Source organism: Triticum urartu, chromosome 2, assembly GCF_003073215.2.
Source record: "Triticum urartu cultivar G1812 chromosome 2, Tu2.1, whole genome shotgun sequence".
In the NCBI taxonomy this organism is placed as follows: Eukaryota; Viridiplantae; Streptophyta; class Magnoliopsida; order Poales; family Poaceae; genus Triticum; species Triticum urartu.
Genome location: NC_053023.1, coordinates 500,719,554 through 500,736,304, shown reverse-complemented (window position 1 = coordinate 500,736,304; position 16,751 = coordinate 500,719,554).

The window sequence follows — 16,751 nt, the reverse complement described above, 5'->3', positions numbered from 1 at the left end:
AGGGCTCACAAAGAAACGATCGCTTTCGCTTCAACGGGGGCCGAAAGTCAGCGCAAGTCAAAGTGGTGACTGCAAAATTTTGACACGAGGAACTCTGCCATATACGCAATTCAGAGAGGGCAAGACAAACATACAAGAGCAACTATGCCATATACGCAACCTCCATAACGTATATGAAGCGTGCTTCATAATGTTTTGACGGTTAAAGGATGGCTACGTGCAATAACAGTCACTATAATGTGGTATACAAAAATCTTCTGTTTTCTTCTATCTACTATGCTTGTCCAATTTAGATCAAACAATTCAACAGTTCAACAAATATTATTACAACCCATTAATATCAACACAACAAATAATCCAACCGGAAAAGTGTTCAAGTAAAAATAAATGAAATTTAAAGAAATTTAAACACACTATCTCTCAAGTAGCTGTCAACGATACTCAATGAGATCCTCCTTCAGTTGATCATTGGAGCTCTCGTTTTCAATCTTTAGGTACGCCTCAAAAATGCTTGAATGTGGTTTGTGTGCCTGCGAGGAATGGTGATTGTGCCAATATTTTCATAGGTCATGGGGCTTGGCATATCCCTCTCAACCACCATGATCATGTTGTGTACGATCACGCATTATGTCATATCTTTGTCGAGACAGCCTTGTTCAAAAACCAAGCAGGACCCCGAATAATTGCAAACCTAGCTTGCAGCACTCCAAATGCTCTCCCAATGTCCTTTCTTGTTGCTTCTTGCATCTTGGCACAATGCTTAAGTTTCTTGGTCCACTACAAGAAATATGTCAACTTATGACCTTCTGTCAGTGACCCTGAAAGAATTGGTCATAAATCTATGATCATTCTAGACCAATTGGTCAAAAGCTGTTCGGGGGGCTCCAAACCCTAAACCATTGCGTCCATTTTGGTTAGAAAGGTCGTAATTTCCTTACACGAAATGGTCATAAAGCAGACAACACTAGTCCGCTGCCTTATTTCTAGCTGATCATGACCAATATAGATGGTCATAACCTTGTAAATTGTGGTGGATTGGTATGACTTGGCGCCACCTCATCAGTTTTGCCTATGTGTCAATTTTTGCCCTAGGTTGTGAAGCAACCTATATTTCTGTTATTCCAAAAATTCCCAAAAAAATCTCATAAGTTCTTTGGGTCATATCGTCGTCAAATATGTAAAAATACTTCCTTGCCTAGTTCAAAAATAATTCAACAATATTCATTTTCCTATTCTGTTCACAACATCACTGTATGAAGGAAGTGCTATTTATATATTCTTGATTGCCCTCGGAATTCTTGGGCACTCTTTCCTATCCAAATCATTGCTGCATGACAAAATTCAGCTCCATTTGCCTAACAAATCTTCCTCGGCAAATTTTCAAAGTTTTTGTCCACCTAGAAGCATTGTGAAGGAAGTACCTATTTTATATATCCAAATGACATGAAATTTATACAGTTCCTTCATATGTCCAAATTATCACCCTCCTCCAAATTGCAGCTCAGTCAAATTATCTATGTGAGCCCAGGTTCAATTTATATTTTATGGCTAGATTGGCACATTGCAAAGCAAGTGTTATCTAGACCCCTTCTATTACCCTCAAACTCTTTGGGCACTCTTCCATACCCAAATCATTGCTACATGTTAATATTCAGCTCCATTTTCCTAGTAAATCTTTCTCAGGAAATTTCCAAAGTTTCTACCTCAAGAGAAGCTTTGTGAAGTAAGTACTATCTAGGCTTACCCAAATGATCTGAAAATCTACCAAGGCATAACCATACCTATGTAACTTACCTACACCAAATTTGAGCTCATTTCATTCATCAAATTTCTCTCACTAGTTTTCCCAAGTTTCTGTCCATAGAAGAGCATTGTGAAGGAAGTACCACTTTGGCATGTCCAAATGGTATCAATTTTCTATGGTGCTTTCCAATGCCTAAATAACCATCCTCCACCAAACTTCAGCTCAATCCATTCATTATTTTGAGCCCAGCTTCAACATTCATATTTTTGTCCAGTGTGGTACTTTCCAAAGTAAGTACCACCTAGGATCCTCCTTTTGATCTGAAAATTTGCGAAGACATTCTTCTTACTAGATGATCATCCTCAGCCAAAACTCATGCCCATTGGCCATGTGCATTTCTCGTACTGCCAATCAAACACTTGGCTGCTAATTCATCTTTGAGCATAGGTCGGTCTCCTCGTGAGATTCTTCTGTTGTAATTTTCTTCCTAGCACCTACTCGGGGAGTGACCAACCCTCTAGACATGCCTAGGCCTCCCAGAACGCATGTCAACGCCAAGGTCACGCGGTGACCACGCACCAGGCATGCGAGTTCACGCGCTTTGGAGTTGGGGCCCTGGGCCACCATCCAAACCTCGACGTATCGCCACCAAACCATGTATTTATGCTTAAATAGATACTTATGTAACTATAAATGATTTTTGGAAAAAATAAAGACCAAACAATAAGGCAGCTGCAGTTCAAATTTGACCCGCTTCCTAATGAATCGGCGGGAATTTGTCTTTTTCACCAGAGGTGGATCAAAACTTTTGACACCCAACCATTTTGTCAATTGTGCATTAAATATGGCCTAGTATTTTAGAAAATTGATTTGGTCCAATTTTGCAACAAATATATGGTAGGTCCTTCACAAAAATACTCATTTTGGGCACTCGGAAAATGGAAAATGAATTTTTCGTGCAAAGAAAATGAAAACTCCCTTAGGCAACATTGTTTGGAATTCTAAGATGCACCCTTGTGCACAATATGAGATCATTTGAACAAACTATTCCATGAATGTGGACATAAGATTGATCGTTTGGCTTGAAGCCATGAATCTTCAGAGATGATAGCTCATTTCTGAGAATACTTTTTTAAAATAATTACCGTAATACAAGTTTATTATTTTTTATGGCAACTTGGTCACATATAATGACACAATGCAAAGCTTTCCCATTTTTTGAATTTTTTTGAATTTTTTATGCCCGTTTCAAAATGCGGTTAAAACGGCGGGTTTGACCGTTCCTAGCTAGTGGTTGAATATTGGAAAACTTTTGATATTTCTCTGATTAAATAGATACTTATGTACCTATAAATTATTTTTGGAAATAATAAAGAGCAAATTACAAGGCAGCTGGAGTTCAAATTTGACCCGCTTCCAACTAAATCGGCGAAAATTTGTCTTTTTCACAAGAGGTGGATAAAAACTTTTTACACCCAACCATTTTGCCAATTATGAAGTAAATATGGCCTAATATTTTAGAGAAATTATTTGGTACAATTTTGCAACAAATATATGGTAGCTCCTTCACAAAAAAACTCATTTTGGGCATTCAAAAAATGGAAAATTAATTTTTCGTCCAAAGAAAATGAAAACTTCCTTAGCCAACATTGTTTGTCAATCCAAGATGCACCTTTGTACACAATATGAGATCATTTGAACAAACTATGCCATGAATGCGGCCACAAGATTGACCATTTGGCTTGAAAGCCATGAATCTTCACACATGATAGCTCATTTCTGAGAACACTTTTTAAAATAATCATCGCTTTCTAGTAACTTGGTCACATGTAATGACACAATGCGAAGGTTTTCCATTTTTTTAAAAAAATTGAATTTTTTATGCCCGTTTCAAAATGCGGTCAAAACGGCGGGCTTGACCGTTCCTAGCTAGTGGTTGAATCTTGGAAACCTTTTGATGTTTCTCTGATGAAATAGATACTTATGTACCTATAAATTATTTTTGGAAAAAATAAAGAGCAAACTACAAGGCAGCTGCAGTTCAAATTTGACCCGCTTCCAGCTAAATCGAATCTGACGTGGCCTGGGTAGACAGCCAGTGACCAAAACAAAAGGTCATGGGTTCAACGACCTTCTGTTAAAGGTCGCTAATTTCAGTTTACGACCACCATCTCTTGACCTTCTGTTTTTGGTCACAAAAAGGTCGCATATGAAAAACTACGACCTTTCAGCGGCCAATAGTGAGGGTCACAAGTTGACATATTTCTTGTAGTGGTCTCCAGATTGGAAATTGTCTTCACAAATGTTGACCAAGATAGATACTCCCTCCGTTCCAAAATAGATGACTCAACTTTGTATAAAGTTAGTACAAAGTTGAGTCATCTATTTTGGAACGGAGGGAGTAGATGTCATCGGTTAGAAGTAGTTTTGGTCATGTTGATGACCATTTCCCCCTGCAAAAAATGATGACGACCATTTGCCATGAGGTTACATGGATGACCCATACCACCTGCTAGCCTTGCAAACTGATAAGATCTCTGCAAGACATTGATGTTATCATTAGATCCATGCAACCCAAAGTAGCAATGTCAAACCCACAAATCCTCAGAGGCAACATCTTCCAAAATGATTGTCAGATCATGGCAATGCCTGGTGAATTGGTCATGCCAAGCTGCAGGGCAATTCCTCTACCTCAAATGTATACACTCAACACTCTCTCGCATTCTAGGCCAGCCTCTCATTGCATTCATCGCTAGAAGCCTCGACGTGTCCTCGACATTGGGTGCTCGTAGATACTGCTCTCCATAAACCTTCATCACAGTATCTGAGTATCATCAAACACGTTCGTGCATTCTATGATTGTATCTTCGGCCATTCAAAGATACTCATCCAACGCATCTATAGGAGTATCATATGCAATCATCCGAAGTGTCAATGCCACCTTCTGAAAACAGGAAAAAAAACAGCTAACCGGCAGCATTTCTCCGTTGCTAGAAGAATGGTACATTGCCTTCCATGTCGTCGGCAATTCGATGAAGTAGTCATTTGGTCATGTAGAAGTGTCACCATAACAAGTAGGCAGGGAAGGTACAAACGGGCAGAAATTAGTCGCCCATGAGCTTATCATGGCCTTCGATTATGTTCTGGTGGATTGTCAGACGACCAACCTGTGTCCCACATGTTTCCTCTTCATTTTGGTTGCCGATATCCATTTAGCACCCATCAACACAACCGCGTCTTCTTTTGCATCCATGAACTCACTCTCAGACTCAGAGCTAGTATCCGACGATGAATCATAAATAAACAGCTCTACCATCAGATCCATCTACACAAAATGTGAATCCTATGTCATCTATAGGAATCTATGAGCTGCTTCACAAAACAATTTGGGGAAAATTACCTCCGAGCAAGTCATGAACACCTTGAGGTCACACCGCGAAAGGGTGACATGACTGTGATAACCCATAAGTATAGGGGATCCCAACAGTTTTCAAGGGTAGAGTATTCAACCCAAATTTATAGATTCGATACAAGGGGAGCCAAAGAATATTTGAAGGTATTAGGAGCTGAGTTGTCAATTCAACCACACCTGGAGATTAATTATCTGCAGCAACATGATCAGTAGCAAAGTAATATGATAGTTTTGATAATAGTAGCAGCAGCAATTGTAATAGTAACAACGATAGCAATAATTTTGTAGCAAGTGCAATAGTAACGATAGCAGTAGTAACTTAGAAAGAACAATATAAGATAAATTCATAGGCATTGGATCAGTGACTTGTTGGATGATATTTATCATGAGACAGTTATAACCTAGGGCGATACGGCACTAGCTCCAGTTCATCAATATAATGTAGGCATGTATTCCGTAAATAGTCATACGTGCTTATGGAAAGAACTTGCATGACATCTTTTGTCCTACCCTCCCGTGGCAGCGGGGTCCAATTGGAAACTAAGGGATATTAAGGCCTTCTTTTAATAGAGAACTGGAACAAAGCATTAACACACGGTGAATACATGAACTCCTCAAACTACGATCATCATCGGGAGTGGTCTCGACTATTGTCACTCCAGGGTTGCTAGATCATAACACGTAGTAGGTGACTATAACTTGCAAGATCGGATCTAGAACATGGATATAATGGTGATAACATAAATGGTTCAGATCTGAAATCATGGCACCCAGGCCCAAAGTGACGAGCATTAAGCATAGCGAAGTCATAACAACATCAATCTTAGAACATAGTGGATACTAGGGATCAAGCCTTAACAAAACTAACTCGATTACATGATGAATTTCATCCAAATCCTCACCGACCAGCGAGCCTACGAAGGAATTACTCACTCCCGGTGGGGAGCATCATGGAATTGGCAATGGGGAAGGGTTGGTGATGACGAAGAACGAAGACCCCCCTCTCCGGAGCCCCAAATGGACTCCAAATCTGGCCTCCCGATGAAGAATAGAAGGTGACGGCGGCTCCGTCTCATGGATCACGATAATTCTTTCTCCCTAATTTTTTTCTCCAAATATGTGATTTTATAGTATCAGGGTTGAGGTCTGCAGGGCCACCAGGTGGGGACAACCCACCTGGGCGCGCCAGGAGGGGGGGCGCGCCCTGGTGGGTTGTGCCCACCTAGGTGCCCCTCTTCGGTGGATCTTGGTGTAACACCCATGATGCGGCTATATATCCCACGTGTCGGAGCACGACTTAGAGGCATAACCGCATAGTAGGCATGTCGCAAGAGGGGTAATCTTTACACATCCCATGTACTAAATAAGAAAGGGATAAAGAGTTGGCTTACAATCGCCACTTCACATAAATACAAGTTAAACATACATCATCCAGAATACAATCAAGGTCCGACTACGGAACCAAAATAAAAGAAGACAACCCCAAATGTTAGATCCCCGATCGCCCCAACTGGGCTCCACTACTTATCAACTGGAAACGAAACAACACAACGAACACGATCTTCATCGAGCTCCCACTTGAGCTGGGTTGTGTCACCTGCACTGGTATCATCGACACCTGCAACTGTTTGAAAGTATCTGTGAGCCACGAGGACTCAGCAATCTCACACCCACAAGATCAAGACTATTTAAGCTTATGGTTAGGAAAGGGTAGTGAGGTGGAGCTGCAGCAAGCACTAAGCATATATGGTGGCTAACATAGGCAAATAAGAGCGAGAAGAGAAGCAAAGCAACGGTCGTGAACTAGAAGTGATCAATAAGTGATCCTGAAACTACTTACGTTCAAACATAACACAAGAACCGTGTTCACTTCCCGGACTCCGCTGAAAAGAGACCATCATGGCTCCACATGCTGTTGATTCATCTTCATTAAGTTAAGTGCCAGGTTTTCTACAATGGGATATTAACAAATTCCCATCTGCCCATAACCGCGGGCACGGCTTTCGAAAGTTCAAAACCCTGCAGGGGTGTCCCAACTTAGCCCATTGTCGGTGTCAAAACCGGCGGATCTCGGGTAGGGGGTCCCGAACTGTGCGTCTAGGCCGGATGGTAACAGGAGGCAGGGAACATGTTGTTTTACCCAGGTTCGGGCCCTCTTGATGGAGGTAAAATCCTACGTCCTGCTTGATTAATATTGATGATATGGGTAGTACAAGAGTAGATCTACCACGAGATCAAGGAGGCTAAACCCTAGAAGCTAGCCTATGGTATGATTGTTGTATATGGAGTTGATTGCCTACGGACTACGACCCTCCGGTTTATATAGACACCGGATAGGGTTAGGGTTACATAGAGTCGGTTACAATGGTAGGAGATCTTGAATATCCGCATCGCCAAGCTTGCCTTCCATGCCAAGGAAAGTCCCATCCGGACACGGGACGAAGTCTTCAATCTTGTATCTTCATAGTCCTGGAGTCCGGCCAAAGGTATAGTCCGGCTACCCGAACACCCCCTAATCCAGGACTCCCTCAGTAGCCCCCGAACCAGGCTTCAATGACGACGAGTCCGGCACGCAGATTGTTCGGCATTGCAAGGCGGGTTCTCCTCCAAATCTTGTGTACCTGTAGGAATAATGTCCGATTTTTGTAATGTAGTGCTCCTCGGCTTCCACACCCACTAATGGCCGTCTTCCACGTGTCAAACGCATGCGAAAAGCCGGGGCGTTTTTACATCCACACCCCTAGCCGTATAAACGAGCCGCCTATTTAACAGGATGGGGATTTAGGTCCAAACCACATCTCCTCCTTTCCGCGAGTTATCATCAGAGAGCTTCCAGCAAAGGTCCATTCCAACATGACCAGCCGTCGCAGCTCCTCCCCTTGCCCCTCCGGTCCCAAACCCGGGGACTGGGAGAGTTGCACCATCCCGCATAGCGAGTTAGTGTCGCTTCAGGCCAAGGGATTTCTCCCTCAGGCATACATGGTCCCGGTCCGAGCCGGTCTCGCCACCTACAATGGCGGAAAACAAACAGAGAGCACCCCCAATCCTTCTAAAGGAGAGCGGGTGTGCCTCGTCCCCTATCTAATAAGGGGACTGGGATTTCCAATTCATCCATTTCTCCGCGGGCTTCTGGAGTTCTACGGCCTCCAGCTGCACAATCTCACGCCCGCCTCCGTATTGCATATTGCGGGTTTCGTCGCCCTTTGCGAGCTATTCTTAGGCGTTGAGGCTCATTTCGCGCTGTGGAAGAGGTTATTCTGCCTGGTGCCCCGTTCTCAAGAGGGGTCTATATACCAAGTGGGCGGAGCCGAAGTATGGCGCATCGCCGGGACCGGATACCTATCCGGAACCCCAAAGAAGGCGTCCGAGGACTGGCCTTCGGAATGGTTTTACATAGATGACGTCCCGCTACCGGACCCTATCCGGGTCGGCCTCCCTGAGTTCAACAGTGCTCCATTGAAGAAACGCTTGAGCTGCCGTCCGCGGAGCTCTCAGAGAGAAAGCGACAGAGATGTCCTTTACCTGATGGGCCGGATAAGACTGTTGGCTCATTCCGGACTAACCATGATTGGAGTCATGGCCGCATGCATTATGCGGGGGGTGCAGCTGCTTCAATATAGAGGCCACCCCATGTGGGATTTCAACGGGGAGGATGACGCCACACGTTACGGTCGTAAGGGGCCGGCCTCAGCCGCCGCCTTAGTAAAGATCTTATCCTCTTTGTACAAGGGAGAAAAGGAGGAATTCCTCCACGTCAACCCGCGGGCCGGATTCAGCATGTACGATCCTCCAAGTTGGGTAAGTGAACAATTGCGCTTGCCCGTTTGTTTTATACTCCCATGGTTAGATAGGTAGTCTAATGACTTCAATGCAGGAACTGCGACAGGAGGTAAAGGATATAAACAGCCGCCCTCCACAGCCCGAGGACCCAGAATAGTCCCTCAATCCGGACTCCGAAGAGGATCCGGACATATCGGTGGAGCTTATCGACGGGGTGTTCCATCAGCTAAGCAAGGACAATACCTTGGTAGCCATTACGGCAGATTACCCAGGGTTAATCCCGGCCTCCCAGGTGACAGAAACCGGGGTCTTATTCCCTTGAAAGAGATTCCACCCTCACGTAGCCCGGTGTTTCTGACGACAGCCGTGTTTTGCAGGGGAGATTTCCGAGCCAGGAAGCCGAACCTGCGGCGGCTAGCCAACGAGGGGCCGCAGGGCCCCGTGGGGCGAAAAGGAATGTAGTCCGGACTGAGATGCCGGCGCAAAGGTATAGTGCACCCTCTGTTTCCCTGGAGTTATTCTGTCAGGGCATATTAACGTTCGCGCTATCTTCAGAACGAAGAGACCTCGCCGGACTACATCTGGAGAGGTTGCCAATCGCGCCTCCACCAGCCAGGCTCCAACGTCTGGCCAGGAAGCGGAAGCGCGCACAAGGCGCGCACCGGACGCTCCTCCGGCAGAGGATGCGGACAGGCTGTCTGCCACAAATTCTGAAGTGGAGAGTGCCATGAACCACAGGCGTCGCCGGATAATTCTATGCGACGCTTGTTTCTCCCAAGAGGCTTTAGATGCCTTTAATTCGGGAGATGCGTACCTCCTGCCGCTCAAAATGGTTTAGCCAGAGCCACGGAGCAGTATGTAAAAGACATACGGGCAAGAAATTTTTGGTTAAATATATATATATATGCCAGTAGCCCCCGAGACTTGAAGCAGTTAGAGCAACTGATTTAAGGATCATTTAATATGCAGCTTCTTACAGAGAAGAATACCGTACTGTCCCAGGAGCTGGAAAAGTGTAAGGCCCAACTAGAGGCCACACTAGCCGCAGCAGGGGAGCCCAAAGAGACCCCCTTAGGTAATATACACTTCGAAAGATTAGTATTGTGCGGTGTGGGTGCAAATCTGACAAATCATGTTGCAGATGGCGCCGGACTCGATCTGGACAAGCAACAACTCTTACGCCGGCTAAAGGCCGGTGAGAGTATGTTAACAAAGGTGAGGCGAGAGAAGAATGATCTTCAGGATGCCAACACCAAGCTGGATGTCGAACTTAAAGATGTCCGTGGCCAGCTGTCGGACTCCACGAAGGAGAATCAGCGGCTTCGACGCGGTATTTTTAGTAAGTGCTTGAACGAACTTTGAAAAAAGAGTTCGGCGAGGAAGTCGACTAACAGAGTAATGTCTGTAGGTATGCTCACAGGTCGTCCTGAAGAGGAGATGCCCAGTTCTACGGGTGACCTTCTTCCCGAACTCTTGCAACTGCACGAGCGAATTCGGCAGGCGATGCGGGGTATTGCCCAAGCCTTATGGCATGCCCACTCCGTGCCCGAGGGCCTTTGAGAGCTTGCGGAGAAGCTGAAGGGAGCTCGGCGGCGCTTCCGGTTGTGGAAGATATCGGCCTGCCGACAAGGCTCTAGGGAGGCCTGGGCCATGGTGAAGACCCGTTTTACGAAGTCTGACCCAAACCACATGGCCGAGGTCGGACCAGTGGGGCCTGACGGGAAGGAGATCCCTGTAAGCTTAGTATATGGCCAAGTAGAGTTGGCCGCGAAGTATTCCCAGCAGGACTGTAAATTAGACAGCCTGTTAGATGGTATAGAAGAGGAATACAATCAGTCAGAATGACTGTGTAATTTTGAATTGACATGTGTAATGCCTTCTAGCCGGATTGTAGATTGTTTGTCGTTGCCGACCTTTTCGCTTCAACCTCAGAACCTGACGGTCTGGAGTGTGTTCGAATACCCTAGCGGTTATATAAGAACCGGGGTATGCGTGGAGACCAGGCGTAGGGGTCATCAGTGCTTTATCAGACAAGTGCCCAACTAGTTATGTTATATTACATGGTTAGTAAGAAACATCTTCCAGAGAGAATAGTTCCGTTAAGGGTTCCTTTCGCTGGGAGGCATGCCCTAAGGTGCATGTCCGGACTGCGTGAAGAGACGCAGAAAAAAAGCATCTGGGGACGCATAAAATGAGTAAAAAGATCATCTTTTATTTCACCGACCGAATATTCCCTTAAGAATGCTAGCTTTCGGCTTCACCCAGTCTGAGGTACACATCCGGCTGACCCGGCAGTAACAAACGCAGAGGTGCTCCCTTTACCTCCTAGCCGAACAATCGGGAACGTAGGGGTAAGCACAGGAGCCAGGCAACCCAGCTTGGCCAAAACTTACGTCATATCAATGCATATAATGCTGAAGAAAAAAGGTACATGCGGAAGTTTGACGCATGTGTTGGGCGTGAAGCCCGTATAAATAAGCTTCTGTTAAAGAAGCCCCCAGGTTTAATGAGCGCGAGTGGCGCGTCACTAGATGAGCCTTTAAGGGCTATGAAAGAAAAAAAATGGGAAGGAGAGAAATGTAAGACAGAAAAATACAAAAAGGGATGGACAGAGGAAGGCGACGAACACAGAGTCCGGCGCTAGGCATAGAATCTTTGGAGACGGGTGGCGTTCCACGGGTTCGGCTCGAGTCGGTTGTTCGACGCATCTCGCAGGCGGTACGCCCCACCAGTCAGGACTTGGTCGATTATGAATGGACCTTCCCACTTGGGCTTGAGTTTGTCCTTTTTCTTATCCGGCAGGCGTAGAACTAGTTCGCCAACATTGTAATTTTTGGCCCGTACTTCTCTGCTTTGATATCTTCGGGCCTGCTATTGATAAAATGCGGAACGGGCTTTTGCCACATCGCGCTCCTCCTCCAAGGCGTCCAAGTTGTCCTGCCGATCGAGCTCGGCTTCTCTTTCTTCGTACATGCGCACTCTAGGTGAGTCATGAATTATGTCGCAGGGCAGAACTGCTTCTGCGTCGTACACCATAAAAAATGGTGTGTACCCGGTGGTGCGATTTGGCGTGGTCCGCAGCCCCCATAGCACGGAGTCGAGCTCCTCTACCCAGTGCATGTTAGATTCCTTGAGGGACCGCACCAGTCTAGGTTTAATGCCGCTCATGATAAGACCATTTGCACGTTCGACCTGGCCGTTGGTTTGTGGCTGATAGATGGAAGCATAATCGAGCTTGATGCCCATGTTTTTGCACCAGAGTTTTACCTCGTCGGCGGTAAAGTTTGTACCGTTGTTGGTTATGATGCTGTGGGGGACGCCATAACGGTGTACAACCCCGGATATGAAGTCTATCACAGGTCCGGATTCAGCCGTTTTAACAGGCTTGGCTTCTATCCATTTGGTGAACTTATCCACCATGACCAGTAAGTATTTTTTCCTATGGGTTCCACCTTTAAGGGGTCCGACCATGTCAAGCCCCCAGACCGCAAAAGGCCAGGTGATGGGTATAGTTTGGAGTGCGGTGGGTGGCATATGGCTTTGGTTGGCAAAAAGTTGGCAACCAGCGCATCGTTGGACTAGGTCCTGAGCGTCTGCTCGGGCCGTCGGCCAGTAAAAGCCTGTACGGAAAGCCTTGCTAACAAGGGACCAAGCAGCAGCGTGGTGACCACCGAGTCCGGCATGAATTTCAGCCAGGAGGTTCCGCCCTTCCTCTTCGGAGATGCACCTTTGAAGGACTCCGGTAGTGCTTTTCTTATAAAGTTCTCCCTCATGGACTCTGTAGGCCTTAGATCGCCGCACTATGCAGCGGGCCTCGTTTTGGTCCTCCGGGAGTTCCTGCCTAGTAAGGTAGGCTAGGAATGGTTCTGTCCACGGGGCGATAACCGCCATTATTACGTGGGCTGAAGGTGTAATTTCGTTGGCAGAGCCTCCAATTGTGTCAGATTGTTCGGCGTCGAATGGTGCGGCTGGGTTCAGGCTGTTATTTGCGGGTTCCCCCTCCCATGCTACGGATGGCTTGAACAATCTTTCCAAAAAAGACGTTGGGGGGGACTGCATCGCGTTTTGCTCCGATGCGTGCTAGGACATCCGCCGCTTGATTGTTTTCTCGGGCTATATGGTGAAACTCCAGCCCTTCGAACCGAGCTGACATTTTTAGGACGGCGTCGCGGTAAGCTGCCATTTTTGGGTCCTTGGCGTCGAAGTCTCCATTTATTTGGGATATCGCGAGGTTTGAATCCCCGCGTACCTCTAGGCGCTGGATACCCATGGATACTGCTATCCGGAGGCCATGTAGGAGGGCCTCATATTCGGCTACATTGTTGGAATCCGTGTACATGATCTGGAGCACATATTGGACTGTGTCTCCTGTGGGGGACGTCAGGACGACGCCGGCCCCCAGTCTGGCCAACATTTTGGAGCCGTTGAAATGCATAATCCAGTTTGAATATGTGATGTACTCTTTAGGGAGCTCGGCCTCCGTCCATTCTGCGACGAAGTCAGCCAAAACTTGCGATTTAATAGCTCGTCGTGGCTTATAGGTTATATCGAACGGGAGAAGCTCGATGGCCCATTTTGCAATCCGGCCCGTTGCATCGCGGCTGTTGATAATATCGTTTAGTGGCACTTCCGAGGCTACTGTTATGGAACACTCTTGAAAGTAGTGTCGTAGCTTCCGGGATGCCATGAATACCGCGTATGCAATCTTTTGATAATGCGGGTACCGTGATTTGCATGGAGTGAGGACAGTGGACACGTAGTAGACCGGCCTTTGAAGGGGGAATTTGTGTCCGTCCGTTTCCCGCTCGACAACGAGCACCGCGCTGACAACTTGGTGTGTTGCTGCAACGTACAATAACATTGGTTCGCCGGTGATTGGCGCGGCCAGGACTGGGTTTGTTGCCAATATGGCTTTTATTTCATCAAGTCCGGCTGTGGCGGCATTCGTCCACTCGAAGTGTTCGGTGCGCCGAAGGAGGCGATAAAGGGGTAGTGCCTTTTCTCCCAAGCGGGAGATGAAGCGGCTTAAGGCTGCCACGCACCCGGTTAACTTTTGTATTTGTTTAAGGTCCTTTGGGACATCCAATTGTGACAAAGCTCAGATCTTGGCTGGGTTTGCTTCAATTCCTCTACCGGATACAATGAAGCCCAAGAGCTTTCTGGCTGGAACGTCGATGACGCATTTTTCTGGGTTGAGCTTGATGTCATATTTTCGGAGGTTATCGAATGTAAGCCTCAAGTCGTTTACTAGGGATTCGACATGTCTTGATTTGACGACCACATCATCCACATACGCCTCCACTGTTTTGCCGATCTGGTTTGCCAGACATGTCTGGATCATGCGCTGATATGTTGCGCCGGCGTTTTTCAGCCCGAAGGGCATTGTGTTGAAGAAGAATGGGCGGTATGGTGTGATGAATGTTGTTGCAGCTTGGTCTGATTCTGCCATCTTGATTTGATGGTAACCGGAGTATGCGTCGAGGAAACACAACAAATCGTGTCCTACGGTGGCATCGATAATTTGATCGATACGGGGGAGGGGGAAGGGATCCTTTGGGCAAGCCTTGTTAAGGTCTTTAAAATCGACACACAGGCGCCAGGATTTGTCCTTCTTTGGTACCATCACCAGGTTTGCTAGCCAGTCCGATGTTTTATGTCTCTGATGAATCCGGCCTCTAATAGCTTGGCTAGCTCCTCTCCCATAGCCTGTCTCTTGGGTTCGGAAAAACGCCGAAGGGCTTGTTTGACAGGTTTAAATCCTTTTAGGATATTTAAGCTGTGTTCGGCCAGCCTGCGTGGGAGCCCTGGCATGTCTGAAGGGTGTCAGGCGAAGATGTCCCAGTTCTCTCGTAGGAACTCTCGCAGTGCGGCGTCTGCATCAGGGTTCAGTCGTGCCCCGATGGAAGCTGTTTTATTAGGGTCCATTGGATGGACCTGGAATTTGACTATTTCGTCAGCTGGCTTGAAGGATGTGGATTTGGATCTCTTATCGAGTATCACATCATCCCTGTTAACCGTGGAGCGCAGCGCAGTCAGTTCCTCGGCCGCTAAGGCTTCGGATAGCGCCTCAAGGGCTAATGCGGCCGTCTTGTTTTCGGCGCGGAGTGCTATGTCTGGATCACTAGCTAGAGTGATAATTCCATTCGGCCCGACCATCTTAAGCTTCATGTACCCGTAATGGGGTATTGCTTGGAAGATTGTGAATGCTTCCCGCCCTAGTAAAGCGTGATATCCGCTCTTAAACGGGGCCACCTGAAACGTGACTTCTTCAGACCTGTAATTATCCGGCGTGCCGAACACCACATGTAGTGTGATTTTTCCTGTGCAGCGCGCTTCCCGACTGGGGATGATTCCTCTAAAGGTTGTGCTGCTTCGCTCGACGCGGTTCCAGTCTATTTCCATTTTTTGAAGGGTTTCCTCATAAATGAGGTTCAGTCCGCTGCCTCCATCCATGAGCACCTTGGTGAGGCGAAAGCTGTCCACTATGGGACTGAGGACCAATGCGGCTGGTGCTCGGGCTGTTTGGAATCTAGGTTCATCACTTGCATTGAAGGTAATGGCAGTGTCGCTCCATGGATTTATTGTTGCAACTTGATAGACTTCAGCGAGGCTGCGGAGTGTTCTTTTTCGCACATTGTTTGATGCGAAAGTCTCGAAGACTGTGAGAACGGTACTGGTGTCCTTGGGCTGGCTTTCTGCGGCCTCCGGAATTAAGAGGTCCTCGCCGATATTGGCCACCTGTCGGAGTATCCAACATGCTCTAAGGCTGTGAGTTGGTGTGGCGTCCTCTGTACTGTGAATTCTACAGGGTCCATCAAGCCATCTTTCCAGTACGGTTCCATGCCCTGTAGAGGGTTTTGGCTTTTTGGTGTTTATCCCGGGTGTCCTGTGATGATGCACCCTCTTAGTTCGGACGGGATTACTATTCAAGGCCGGATTATCCCAAAAATTTATTTCGGTTTTCCAGGCGCTTTCCATTGCACAGTATTTTTGTACTATGGACGCCAAGTCAGCGAAGCGTGTAATATCACGACGACTTACGGCGTTAAGGATTCCCTTGTCCGTGCAATTACTGCAGAAAATTGAGATTGCGTCTTCCTCGCGGCAATCCTTTATCTTGTTCATAACCAGGAGGAATCTGGCCCAGTAATGATGTATTGTTTCCTCGGGCCTCTGCCTGATTTGGGAGAGATCGCTTATGATCGGGTGGGCGGGTGTCGTTGAATCTGAAACCTCGCCCAATCCAAGATTCGGAGGCCGAAGAGTTTCCGAACTCTGAAGTTCGGATTCTTGGATGTTGTCTAGTGAATCTGGCCCGTTGCCTGATCCTAAGCTCAGGTCTTGAGTTACATCTCCCCCTCCGCGGGTATCCGGCTTGGAGGGGTCGGGAATTCGGACGTAGCTAGTCCTTAAAATAGATGAAGGGTCGCTGCACTGCGTCTCTACCACGGCAACGTGGTGGGTGACTTGGGGAGAGTTAATTTCTCTTAGATCGGGTTTAAGCCCAACCTGGTCGTAATCCGTAGCGACCCCCAGGGCGGCGATGCGATCCAAGAGCTTGTTTACGGAAGAGAGCTCCATTGGATCTAGCTGCTCGACGAGCTCTGAGCTGACGTGTAGGTTGCTTTTGATGACCCGAGAGGTCACCGTCGGCGCAACAGCCGAACAGGCGGTCATGAGGAAACCACCTAGTCGGAGGGTTTGGCCGACAGCCAAGGCTTCCTTAGCAACGGCGCCGTCTTTAAAGACGGGAGGAGGCATCCTTCCTGATTGTGACGGCATAGAGGAACTCTCAATGAAAGCACCAATGTCGGT